Source organism: Lepisma saccharinum, chromosome 10, assembly GCF_977018435.1.
Source record: "Lepisma saccharinum chromosome 10, izLepSacc3.1, whole genome shotgun sequence".
Lineage (NCBI taxonomy): Eukaryota > Metazoa > Arthropoda > Insecta > Zygentoma > Lepismatidae > Lepisma > Lepisma saccharinum.
In genome coordinates this window covers 2,630,726-2,644,965 of record NC_139238.1, presented here as the reverse complement: position 1 = coordinate 2,644,965, position 14,240 = coordinate 2,630,726, and the positions used below count along the sequence as shown (strand labels likewise).

At 41.8% G+C, this 14,240-nt stretch overlaps 1 protein-coding gene across 5 annotated transcripts in view; it reads right to left on the bottom strand.

The window, feature by feature from the left end:
- kug (FAT atypical cadherin kugelei) overlaps window positions 1–14,240 on the bottom strand; it is a 956,861-nt gene that overhangs the window by 348,454 nt on the left and 594,167 nt on the right. The window lies entirely within an intron of this gene.

Sequence of the window (14,240 nt, the reverse complement as noted above, 5' to 3'; positions counted from 1 at the left end):
ATGAACGCGTGAGCGGGGAAGTGAGTGCATGGAGTGCAACTACCAGCCGTTTTGCTCCGCCCATTATCTTTCCTTACCGTTACGCGCGTCCTTGCTCCACAGATTCCCGAGGCAGAATGTAGATAAATGTCCAACCATGAGTAATATTATTTGCAAAGCAGATACAAAGTTGATAAGCAGATACCGTTAAGAGCACAAGGACAATACTCTTCGAAACTGGGACTCAGGGGTCCTGTTCGAACCCGCGATCTCTTCATTACACCCAATGATATTTGGAGAGCCTTCTACCATTTACTTCATCGGACCGTTTTAAACAAAAAAGAGTCGTGACTGGAATCCGATTCAATGTATAATGTGCCTTCATTGGAAATCAAAACCTGGGCCTCTTGATTAAAGACCACAGCGTTAACCATTACGCTATCGTGGAGATCCGTGAGCGATATTAATTCTATCCGTAACCAGCACCTAACCAATCTCTATCAATCACTGTAAATCCATTGTATTTTCCACAGGCATGTCACCGACACGCTGACAATCTATAATAATACACATTAGCTAAACCTTGCCCAAAGTTAGACAATTAATCATACCAAAGAGTGCTTTAATCCCATCCGGACGAGCAGCGATTATTATTTATGGATATTTTCATCCGCCTTGCTTTAAAATTTAACATTAAAAGTATTATCACGTCACCGGGTGTTTGCAAAGAATAGAATTTCCATTTTGGAGAAGTGAATTATCGACCAACTGAGATAGAACCAATAAAAACAGTTGTCCAATTCCAGATAAACCACACAACTATGCTTTATTAACTACTACTGTCAATATCGCTGAAGTGGTTGACGAAAATAAGTCAACAATATAATGATTTAGAACTCCTAATGTTAAAATTTTAATTTTTATTATTCAAGAGCATTTTATCGAAATAAAACTGCTCACAGAAGTACTTGCATTGTGCTATTCTGTCATTACCCTCATAGTTTCAAAAGCAATGCACACCTGCCATCTAGTGGTATCCTATACAAACTGGACCCAGTGCAACACCATAATTCCTTCCAGGTTTATCCATTAGGTTAGGTTATACCGTATGCTTCTTACCTTCAGAATAATCTATAAGATTCGTGTAAACATTCTGTAGAAGACCTACATCATATATTTATAGATATCCCAAGTAAATTAAAGGACCTAGATAATGTACCAAGAGAACTGGGTCTCCAGACCAAGGCAATTAGGATTCATAATAAGGTTGAAACTACATAAATTGGAGATGAGGACATCCAAAAAGTTGTCTGCGAAAGTAGCATTGTTTGAACCTTAAGACGACGGGAAGAAGATAACTGCTCTCATCGGACACACACGAGTGGAGAATGGGGGAAGAGGGATTGGGGCAGACACAGAAGCACAGGAGACATAAAGAGACAAACATAGAGAAAAACAATCAGAGAGAGGAGGAGATATATACAGAGGGAGACAAAGACAGGGAGACAGGCACGGGAAAAGGTAAGAAAGAAGGGGAGATATAGGCAGGCATGGGGAGATAGAGAGGAGATACACAGAGACTGGCACAGTGAACGAAATTATGGAAGAAGGGGAAGACACAGGCAAGAAGGAGAGAGAGATAGAGAGGCAGAGAGGAAGACATAGAGAAAGAAGGTTAGAGTGAAGAGAGGACATGCATGAACAGAGGGAGAAAGACAATGAGACAGACGCAGAGAACGATAGAACGATATTAGGAGAAAGTAAAACAGGCAGAGGAAGGAAAAGATAGAGAGGTGGAAGTAGAATGACGAGAGACAGGGATATATAGAGAAAGACAGGAGATACGCGAGGAAACAAACACGAAGTAAAGATAGAATAGAGGGTAGAGAGGGAAGGAAGGAGAGAAAGAGAAAGAGAGAGAGAGAAGCAGGGTGACAGACAGGGAAACAAAGAAGCAGACATAGCGAGAGACAATGGGTGAGAGAAGAAATGGACTTAAGCAGAGAGGAGGGACATAGGAAGGAAGAGAAAGCTGGATAGATAGGAGTAAAGTGACAAACAGGGAGACATAGAGAAAGAAGGTGAGAGAGAGGAGAGGAAATGCAGAGGGGGACAGATGCAGAGAACAAAATTAGGGAAGAAGGGGAAACAGGCAGAGGAGAAAAAACAGATAGCGATGGAAGTAGAACATGAGATATAAGAGACAGACACGAAGGAATGATAGAAGAGTGGGGAGACATTAGGAGGGGAGAGAGAGAGAAGCAGGGTGACAGACAGGGAGACAGGTAGACAGGTATAGAAAATTACAATAATAGGGAGGAGGAAATATGCCCAGATAAAAATAGGAGAGAGGGAGAGGAAACAGTGAGTGAAGTGATGAGCAGAACAAAGAGCATGGTTCAACTGCAGCCCAGGAGCCAATACACCTGGGAGAGAGAGGAATAACAACTTCTGTTGCATCTCACATGAAGACATCTGCATCCCTCGCAATGCAGACGTCCAGGAATGCCACCGGGAGTCTTTTGTCTTCTTCGAGGGGGTCTTAAAAGATTCGCGAGGGCATCGGAGGAACGTGGACACGGTATCCATTATGCATGTCGCCCGTTCGATGCAAGCATGCATGCTGGAAGACAGAGACGCACCTTAGGATTCGGGTGAGTCCCCGGTCTCCTCAATACTTAACGCTTTCTGCCAAGACCGTACGTGGCACGTACGTCGGGGGCAGCGGAGGCGCTCCCTCCCTTATCGTTTTCCGATAAGCCCTGAGTCAGACACCGGTCTGAGCCATGGGGACAGGGGACTCCTTCGATTCCGAACTCGAGCTTGTGGCCGATCTTAGCTGACTGTTCCAAAGTGAATACCGGGTGTTCCGCTTAGGACTATAATAAAAACAAAAGGTAAAGTTCCAGTGCACCTTGGCACGAAGGCATATTTAAGGGATGTAAGGGTAGAGCCCCCACATTCTCGATCTTGGGCATTTTGATGATGTAATCAGCACCACACTCCGGCCGCCTAATGAAAGTATAATGCAAAGTTGGGATATCCTCAAACAATCAGTAGGATACGTTAAAAACATTGCAAAATTGCAGTAAACACATTCTTGTACGTGCAAATTAAATCAATTTCTAGAAATATTAGCTGCAGGGCCATTACATTGTGACGGGTGCAACATTCAGACAAGTTCACATTTATGTTTAATTATTTTTTTAGCATCTTCAAAAATGCGTAACTCTATCAATTCATATAATGTCATTTTCCTTTAAGAAAGTTACTTACGTTCAGAATATTCCTCCCCCTTCTCAATTTTCAGTTCCAGAAAATACATTTTTCGAATTGTGGCGGGTGTGAGACTTCTGAGACACGACTTTAGGTACTTTTTCAGTCTATGAGACACGACTTTAGGTACTTTTTCAGTCTATGAGACACGACTTTAGGTACTTTTTCAGTCTATGAGACACGACTTTAGGTACTTTTTCAGTCTATGAGACACGACTTTAGGTACTTTTTCAGTCTATGAGACACGACTTTAGGTACTTTTTTAGTCTATGAGACACGACGTTTTCAGAAAGCAAACTTTATTTGACCTTTTGATGCTTTTGGTTTCTAATGAAATTATTACATATTTTTTATCAACAGTTTTTTGCCTGTGACGGCTGTGACAAATTTTGTGACGGGTGTGACGCCATGCACATTATTTAATGTGTAGGATTATGGAACAATGTCAAGGCTATGAAAATTATCACAAATAGATTATTCAAACTGAAGTTCGTTTCAGAAATTAAGTAGGATACTTCAGAGCATAAGATATAGAAACAATCAATTAGACAATTTGAATGAATTTAATTCTCTTATGGTATAATACTATATCATAATGAAACTAAATTAAGTTGAAATACCTCAAAGCCATGAAACTATTGTTATTATTAATAATTCAAAATTCTGCACAGTTTCCCCATTAATTTTACCTAATAAGTGATACTTTGAATAAAAATAAAATTATCCTTCGTGTCCGCTTTCACATGGAATGGCTCTGTAATTTGTTATGGTTTGTGACTAGGGAGAGGATTTTAAGGTGCAAAATTATGGTCGGGAAAGGGAAAAAAGATGCTGATAAAATGCCTTTATTCAACTGTGGTTCTGCCGAATAGCTTTTGTGGAAGTTTGTGTTTTCTCTCGCGGGTTTTGCTACATTATCTTGGGGACTATTGGGCCTGCAATGATTATATTATACCATTTTATAGCTCTCGTTCTGCTCTACATAATGAGACTATAGGGTTTTATGTAGCTGCTCAAGTAGAGTGAAAATCATTTATTTTCCTGTCCAATTTTTTTAAACAAAACATGAAAGAAATGAAAGGTAAATGGTGCTGAATAGTGTTGCCCACGAGACGAGACTTTGGCCTGTCTCGTCTCGTGGAAATGCTGTGAAATGCTGTCTCGTCTCGAAAATATTCGTTTGTCTCGGGACACATGATCAATATCGTCTCGTCTCGAATTTTTAAAAGCCTGTCCCGTCTCGTCCCGTGGGCAACACTAGTGCTGAAGCATCAAAGAGGTGGTAAAAAGGGGATACATGTGCCAATCTCACAAAAAGGTGCACCAAAGTGTGTTCATTTTACTTGATTTCATGTCCTAAAATACATATCTCAACCGATCGGTATGAAAACAGCTATATTTTTGGAAAGGTATTGTACTTTAAAATCAGTTTCCTATTTATGACTATGATTTGATTTGATTTGATTTATTTAACTTCGCCTTTTGTGGCACTCTTGGCTAATTTGCGAAGATGGGGATGAGTGATGATATGATGAAATTGTTGAGTGGACATTCACAACATACATGCCCACACCAGGATTCGAACCCGGGACCCCTGGCGTCGTAGGGTGATATGCTAACCACTCCGCCACGGGGGCCGGCCCTATTTATGCCTAACCATGTAGGTCATATGAAACAACTGGCTGTCTTCTTAAAATTAACAAATGCTTTTTCGAAACCGTGCGACTACTGTATTTAACGGACACACTTACAGAAATACGATCAAATTGAAAGTAGCCAGTTCGAACGGGGTCTCTCTGAAGTTCCGAAATAATTAATCTCTCTTGTCTGCTTTTGAAACAAAAGAATGTGCACGCCCGATTTCACCGCTTTGAGCGTTTTCAGCGCATATATTGGCGTCTACGGTGTGCGTGTGGAAACAATCGCGTAACAGCGCCCGAAACTGCTAATACGCGGAGTGAAAGGGTTTTAAAAAAAGGTGAAAAAAAAAACTACAAAAAAAAGAACAAGTGAACGATCGAAGTTAGGAAAAAAAAGTATTGGAACCGAACAAAATGGATCTGGCTTGGATTTCGCGGGGGAAAATGGTGACGTGGTGGTGGAAGGGGTAGAGCGATAGACAAACATTGCAGGGCAAAGTGGCTACTAGGCCACATTGTCCAGCCGATGCTTGAAAGTGTACATCTGGCCTCTCATGATCATGCATATATATATATACATATATAGCACCTCTTGTCCCGAGAATGGATTGGAGGAGGAGGGGGGGGGAATCGTTCGTTCACTCAAGAGCAATCAGTTCTTCCATGTTTCCGCGTAATTTGGGTGCTATGCAAATCCAAGGAGCGAAAAGGGCTAATGACCCGTTCCCGTCTATTGAATTCGCCCTGGGTGCTCTGATCAATTAAATGTCTGTGACTTTCGACGATTAATTTGATTCTATTCATTAACTCCTTCCTTTCGCATGTACTTTTCTTGTGATTTTTGGAGCGCCTTCGATTGGTTTCTTTCATTATCGTTTGGGATAACTCGCTCCTTCTTTCGTCAATCTTCTTTTGTAATTAATTGGTATCTCTCCTAGTTAGTATATTTCTTCATGTCCACTTGACGTAGAGTGTTACTTATTCTCTACTCTTGCAAAGCAGTAGCTCTTATAACTGCTTCCTGGAACGTACAGACCTTACACATCTGTATCATTCTTCCGCAGTTTCTGTCCTCTGCCTTGCTCCGCGCGCTCAATTTCTCCCCTTCTCTATCAGTACGCGCGGCGTTGTTCCACAGACTCCTGGAACGGGGTATAGCTACTTGAATTTTGGTTCATTTTACGAATTTTATGCACCACTAGTTTTTGGTTCATTCAGCAGCTCTTACCTACTTGTATCCTGGTTGATACTTATGTACTTGTGTTGCGACTCATTCTTCGATTCCTATCTGCCCACATACTACGAATTTCTTACTTTAAAGTGAGCTTCTATATAGTTATTTCTTGAACCTTGATTCAATCTGCAATTCGTACCAAACCCAGGGGGGGAGGGGGGCAAGGTTTCAAAACGCTGGGGCAACTTCTCCCCCTTATCGCCGCCACTGCTAATCACATGTGTTTTATTTAATTCTGGAACATCCCTTAATTTATCTCTTAGTTCATATTTTTCTCATGTTCTTGATTCGTATTCTGTTAATTTGTTGATCTTACTTCATACAACATGTTATGGTTCAGTAAATTTCCACGTTTCTTATCAATTACGGACCTATTTCATGTTGCGTCCACTATTGAATTCTTCTATGTACCTTCACTTTTCTTTTCGTGCCAGCACATCTGCTCTTGGATATCCATTTACGTTAGAGGAGAGGTATCTTGTAAAGCTGACAAATCCATATAGACGTCAGAATTTAAAGAAAAGTTAAATTTTCTGTATGCTACAGAAGTTTAAATACCGGGTGATCCGTTTGAGATGTCAGAAAAGTAAACCGTTGTGTACAATAGGTTAATGTACGTATCTCTGAGCAGTTTGTTGTAATATATGCAGAAAGGATGTAAGTTTTGAGTGAGTGGAGGTTTACATACTTCAGCCATGTGGCTGTACTAGTGTGCATATAACACTCCAAAATTTCGCATCCCATACGATCCATAGTTAGCTGTTGTAGCGTGACCACTATCTTTATCTACCATGAACATTAGCGCCACGCTGCTGAAGTCTGTAAACCTCCACTCACTCGAAACTTACATCATTTCTCCATATATTACAACAAACTGCCCAGAGATACGTACATTGACGTATTTTACACAACTGTTTACTTTTCTGACATCTCAAATGGATCACCCGATATTTCAGCTGTGACTTGGATGCTTTAAATAGTCTAAATGTTGTTTTCAAGTATATTTCGCTAGAATTACGATAAATTACATGCAATAAAATGTATGATAAGGCTTCCTCATTATATAAGTACCGGGAGTTTCAAAAATAATTGAAGGGTTACAAATATTTATTGCAAGTAAACTATTGAACTTGCGTTAATGAAACCAGTCCAGAACGAACAAGGAACTCAAAACAGTTTGTGCGTGTGTGTTTTGTTAAGCTGACAGTTCACATCCCTGCCGCTAGGTGACACTCAAATCACCGACATCACTCACTGTATTTTGTGCAATGTTGGTCCCCAAGATCACCTTACCTTACACCGTATGAATTATTTTTGTGGGGTTTCATCAAAGACAAGGTATTCGTCTCACCAGAGGGACAAGCAAAGTATTTTTTTTCTGGGGGGGGGGGGAAGGAGCCATAATTTTATAACACTATTTCAGATTGAAATTATAATGTTTCTTCAACGAATTAATAATAATTTACATAAATTACTGTGATTGAAATGAAATTATGTGTGAAATATATATATTTTTAGGTGGACATTCAAATTCTAGGAGGGGGGTGCTCTTCCGGACGTCCATGGACTGGCATCTCCTTTAAAAACGGAGAAGGCCAGACTGCAGCAGGCGAATGCCACCACACAAATCAGAATGTCTTCAGTGTCACATGCAGGAGCGAAAATTCGACTTCCCACAGAGAAAAGAGCTCTCTCGCACTGTAAATTGTCGAAACACATTAGGGCGCTTCGATATTCGTCTTTTGTTCTTTGGTAAAAGGCTCGGCGGGAGAACGAGGAAGAAAACCGATAAAGAAAGCGGAATCTTGGAACGCTTACACCAATACGCTTCGGTTGGTTTCCCGCCAGCCTCTTCAAAGAAATTCGCCCGGCTGCACTCTGAGTGCGGGGGAAACGTCGAATAACGAAGGCTTTCCTGAAATCAAAAGCTATGTCTCGAGATCAAAGGGAGATGTCGCTGTGACAGGCAGCTAGAAGTGGAGGATGGAATTACTTTATGTATTTCTTTCGAGACGACGAATGACCTCGCCCTCTGGTATTAACCAATGAGACTCCTGCTGCAAAAATACTGGTAGGTGGGTGGTACTCCCAACTAACATTAAATATGACTAGATAACTTGTAATACGAACAACGTTTGAATTTCTTTTCAAGTTCAGTTTATGCACATATAGGCTAATCGGGAATGGACGTACAATTTAAAGTGGGCTCCGAACCACTATGTGCCTCCACCCGGGACCCCTTGATTTCAAGGCGAAGACGCTACCACTGCGCCATCGGGGAGGCCCTGATATAGAAAAGAAGAGAAACGCATGCAGATTGATTGAATCACTCATTACTTCACTTCGATCTTCTGCTATTTTTGGCTAATCGCGAAGATGAGAATGATTGATAAGATAATTTGATTTTCGGCTACTTTTGGCTAATCGCGACGATGAGAATGAGTGATAAAATGATGAGGTTATACGCACAAAGAACAACCATGCCCAGGCCGACCTTCGAACCCGGGACCGCTAACGTTGTAGCGTGTAGCGCGCTGTGCTAACCACTTCGCCACGAAGGTGGGCTAAACGTATGAGAGAGAAGGAAACTAAAGAGGATGGCATATAAACGAAGAGAGAGGAGAAACATAATAGAAAAAACTAATTGATTCTTTGAATTATTTGACGTCTCTTTTCTCCACACATTTTGCTAATCACGACTGACGAAAGACGATATGAAGAAACACTCACAAAGAACACATCCCGGGGCCGGATTCGAACCCAGGACCCCTGACGTCGTAGCGCGCATTGGTAACCGTTCAGCCACGAAAGTCGGCAAGGGACAAAATGAAGAAACACGCACTTTGAACAAAAGGAACGAAGAAATAGGACTAAAACAGAGAGAGAAGTTGAAGAGTTAGAATAACACAAAGAGAGAAACAAAATATGGATAAAAATAAAAGAGGGAACGGGATCGGATATAAATTAAGGAAGCGAAGTACAGTCACCTGAAATAGTCGCTTTCCTGAATGGTATTATGCGCGTTGCCTAAATTTTCTATTGAAGACAGAAAACAGAAATTTACATAAAATTCGAATCGGAATAGAAATGAATGCAGTACTATAGCCCTTTTCCCAGAGACCCTAGTTAATGCTCCAATGGTGCTTTGTATAATCCTTTTTAAGCGTATTCTATTTTGTATTTTCCTCTTTGGTAGCAGAAAAAAAGTACACCGCGTTTCCTATCAAACACACGCAGACAGGTAGTAAATGTGTTAAACGTCCGTGCCTGAAAAACAGTGTCATGCGCTGACGTAACGCTGTGATTGAAGCTTCATCCGATAGATGCCGCCATCAATCAGAAAACCACGAACGCACGACGAGAGATTAAGCCAATGTCACTCAGTCGGCGAGAAGATTACGCAAGCTGCAGCGAATAGACTCCCAAATGACATATGCATCTGCCGCCCGCTCAATATTTGCGTCTCGTGTCTCCCTGGCTACTGGCACACGGATTCCTCACTCGAAATCCCGACAAGCTTTACCTAAGCTTTACGATGCTCGTGAGAGGTTTGACGCGAGTTGTGTGATTGGAGATAATCGTAGCAATATACAGGTTGGTTCAGTAAAAGTGTGCAAAAATGAAATGAGTAATGCACCACTGAACAATTTGAGATAGGGAACCTTGAGTCGGAGAAGCCAGCGTAACGAGTTATGGGCTGAAACATCTCGAATTCAAGCAAGTGATATCGTCCAAGGAATGACGAATAAATTACACGGCTGACGTACAATCAGTAGCGACATTTATCGGTATTGATTTGCGCCTATGCGTTAAATGCTCGTTTGGAAACTAGTTTCATAGCTTTCACGACTATTAACAACGTACAATTATGAACCTCACAACAGTTGTTCAAAATAACGACGACGAACCAGAATGCAAGCATGGCAGCAGATCCTGCCCCATCCATTAAAATATCACTGACGTGTTAAGAACAACATAACAATCCTGGCAACTAATTCAATGACCTTGCCCACTGGGGGCTTATAAAAAAGTGATTTGAGATATTCCAAGACGAAAAATCGACTCGATTCAGGCCCGGTGACCTTGCAGACCGGGGAATAGAGCCTCCCCATCCAATCCAGCGAACAGGAAAGGTAGCATCCAGATGGTTGCGGACATCCACACTGAAGTGAGGCGGTGCTCCGTATCTCGGCACGGTGGTTCTCCGACACATGGTTCCTTATGCACAGTTGTGCATCACCTATTTCCTGTTTCATTTTTGCACGCTTTCACTGAATCACCCTGTATAACGTCAGCTTTAGATCATTTCACACTTTGCCGGTCCCTGTGGCCGAGTGGTTAGCACATCGCGCTGCGACGCCAAGGTTCCCGGGTTCGAATCCCGCTCGGGCTTGGTTGTTTGTGAATATCCATTCATCAATTTCATTACTCATCCTCATCTTCGCATATTAGCCAAGAGGCACAAAACGCGAAGTAAAATAAACTAAATCAATCAATCACACTTTGATGTACAGAGAAATGTCTACATATGGTTTAGGGTTTACGTATGTGACTGACAGTCCTACTGTACCTAGCGTAATTTTCATTCAGACCTAAGCGACACCATCGGAGAATTTCTCGGTGTTCAATCTTGACGCCTTGGACTGGAAGTGAAAGTTCGAATTGCACTTCGACTGCAGCGCCAAATACGATCAGTAGATGAAACTAAGAACACATGGCTTTTCCCGCGTTTTTAACACTTGTTTTTCACCATGGATATCACACAGCTTTTTAAAGAGTTCATATGCTTACATTTCCACACATTAGAAGAACTACAACAGACATCAGGCTGACTTTCGACTTCCACGATTTCAAACAAAAGAAAAACGACAGCAGGAGTCTAGTATAGAAGACTGCATTGTCGAGTACTGTCCCAGCGTGCTGCGGTCTCGATTGCTTCGAACTGCACAAGGTGGCGCCACTTCCGAGAAGACCGTACGCCGAGCCTGCTTTTCTACATTTCGGACAGAGCATAAGTTATCTAAATGTGCCTTTTTCTCAAAACTGTCTTGAGTGGAATTAGGCCACTTTTGCTCTGATTTCTGACATGTCATTATGTTAAAGATATACATAAATGTGCATTTTAATTACGTTTCTACGAAAAAAGACAAAACAACAGAAACGGGAGGGTGGGGTCATAAATCGACATTTTCCATTCTAAACCCCGCGACAGGTTAACTTTGCAGTAGATTTTATGTATAAATTCTCGCGATAACGGCGCTCAGCATCTCCCGTGCCAGTCTTGCCTCGACCGTCGAGCTCATATCGCAGACAGTGAGAAGATTGGCAGTATTGCAACGGAACTATATTATACGCGAACGTTTGGGTATGCGATACGTTGCTGTAATCTTAACCTGTCGCGGGGCTTAGTGACATCTTTCCCACAAATGATAAGGCTATATTGAATCTTATAATTTGATTCAGACCCAGACAATAAAAATACATGTAATCAGATTTAATAACGTGCCTACGATTCGAAAGCGTGGCCAAAAAGGTGTTGTGCCAGCGAGTGTTGTCTGGTGAGGAAGAAAGAATGGCGGTGTATTTAAAGAACCAAAATAAAAACGAAAGCAAAAGAAGGGGGGGAGGATCCCGCCAGACAGTCGGAAGCAGACATAGAATGTCGCGACATCCGAGAAAGATACGCCGTGCGCTGTTTGCGTGCAAAGGTGAACAGATATATTTTTATCCCGTGTTCTCCAGAGTTTCTCCACGCAGCATCGCAAAGTCCCTTTTAATCAACAACTCCTTCGGTTTCCCAAGCTCAAGTCCAGGGAACTCGCAAACCGGAGGTTTTGTCCCATGCGGCGGGGAAACCACAATTGAAACAGGAGCTTCCCCGAACAAGATGCGGTTTAATATGTCGACGATATGAACCCTACACAGGTCACTTGTTCTTGGCTAATGCTAATATGCAGTGGCGGCGAAAAGGGGGCCCGGGGGAGTAGTAGCCCCTTCTACTATTTGCCTCTTTTGCTCCCGCGCTATGCTAACCTTATCTACACACAGAAAACTAAATGTATCATATCGATTGATGCACCATAATGCATCGATTGATACACTAAAGTGTGTTTTATGGCTTCTTCAAAGACTCCGATTCACATTTGATGCATTTTTTGTATGTCATGATGCATTGAAGTGCATCTCGACTGAAAGAAATCCTCACTTGAATCAAATGATGGATGCACTTCGGTGTATCTTTCATGACATACAAAAATGCACCAAAATGCATCAATGTGAATCGGATTCCTTGAAGAAGCCATAAATCACACTTCAGTGTATCAAACGATGCATTCTGGTGCATCAATCGATATGATGCATTTAGTTCTCTGAGTGTAATAGGAAAGTAAACTGTCCTTCTCCCCCCGCCCCCAGTTTTGGAACCCAATCGCCGCTACTGCTAATATGACTTCTACTGGGCATAAAGAAATGGTAGCCCTCAAAGTAAGGCTTTAAAAGTGAGATTTTGTCTTTAAGTCCACTTTATGCACAGTAAGGCTAGTCGGGACTGGACCAACGGTTTAAAATGGGAGCCGAACCACTATGTGCCTCAACCAGGTATCGAACCCGGGACCCCTTGATTGCAAAGCGACGACTCTACAACTGCACCATCGAGGAGGCCACAGTGAAATACGAAAATGACGGATAAAATTATATATGTATAGCCCGTAAAACGGATATGAGATAAAACTGTACAGCTAATGCACACATTCGGACATCTGGGTAAAATTTTATCTGCATTTGGCCATCCCTAATCCGACCCACTGTGTGCCTCCACCGGGTATCGAAACCGGGACACCCTAATTAGAAGACGACAGGAGGTCCGGCCTTCAAAGTGCATCGGTAAAGATCAGGAAGAGTCTTTTGGAAGGTAAAAGAATAGATTAGAATACAGGAAACGGTAAAGACAGTGGGGGACCTGGGGGCCGTTTCTCCCGTGGTGTGTGTGCTGAAACCTAAAATTCCAAAAATGAACCGCAACTAATGATTTCGGTCCGATAACAAGATAATACATTACTTTAAAAAAAAAAAAAATAGTATATTTGAAATATATGCATGTGTGCTCTTCACACTTAACAAATTTCATTCTGACTTTGTTATTTGTTAATACTACATGTTTTTCCAACAATATGACACATTCGTGCTATGTGCATTAGATACCGATTACTTATGAAACAACTGATTTATCGTTAAATTGGAGGCAGCGTTATCTATACGTAACCTAATAAGTTTTGAACTTGGAATGAAGCATATTGTAGAAGGGGGGGGGGGAGGGTGAAGTCCACATGAGAATTGACTGATTTAGTATATTTTGCTTCGCTTTTCTGCCATTTTCGGTTAATCGCGAAAATACAAATTGACTGATGATTGATTGATTTGCTTTATTTTACTTCGCTTTTTGTGCCACTTTTTGGCTAATTTGCGAAGATGGGGATGAGTGATGATATGATTATTTTTTTGATTAAGGGATACTCACAAAGACACCCGAGAAAGAAAGAGAGAGAGAGAGAGAAAGAGAGAGAGAGAGAGAGACAGACACAGGCCGGGATTCGAACGCGGGATCCTTGTCATCGCAGCGTGTTGTTCTAACTACTCCGCCACGGAGTTCAGCCCCACAGGAATAGGTTTGTCGGAGATTACGATGGATAGAATGTGGAAGAGGCAGTTCCACAGACTGAAACCCCACCAGAAATCGAACCAACGTACCGTCACGGAGTTCGAAAGCATCGCATGCATATCGCTTAGCTTCTTTCTGCTGGTTCTCTACCTTCTCTGACAATGACGATCAAGAAATCACGAAATAAATTGCAAAACCACTACAAAGAAACGTCCAAGTCTTAACCGCGATTCGAACCAAGGTCCGTTCTAGAGCAATAGGCTTGAGAACAGAATTCTCTCATAATGGAAGTACTCGCAGTTGTTTCCCTGTGAAAATATGATGTGAATCTTTCTTCCTTGTTTTGAGCTGGCGTCTAGTCGTTCAACGACCTAAGACACACAAGACAGTCATTGACCGCTTCTCTCTTCACCTCGCCAAGCAGACACTCCTTTGCAGATATTATTAATGAAAA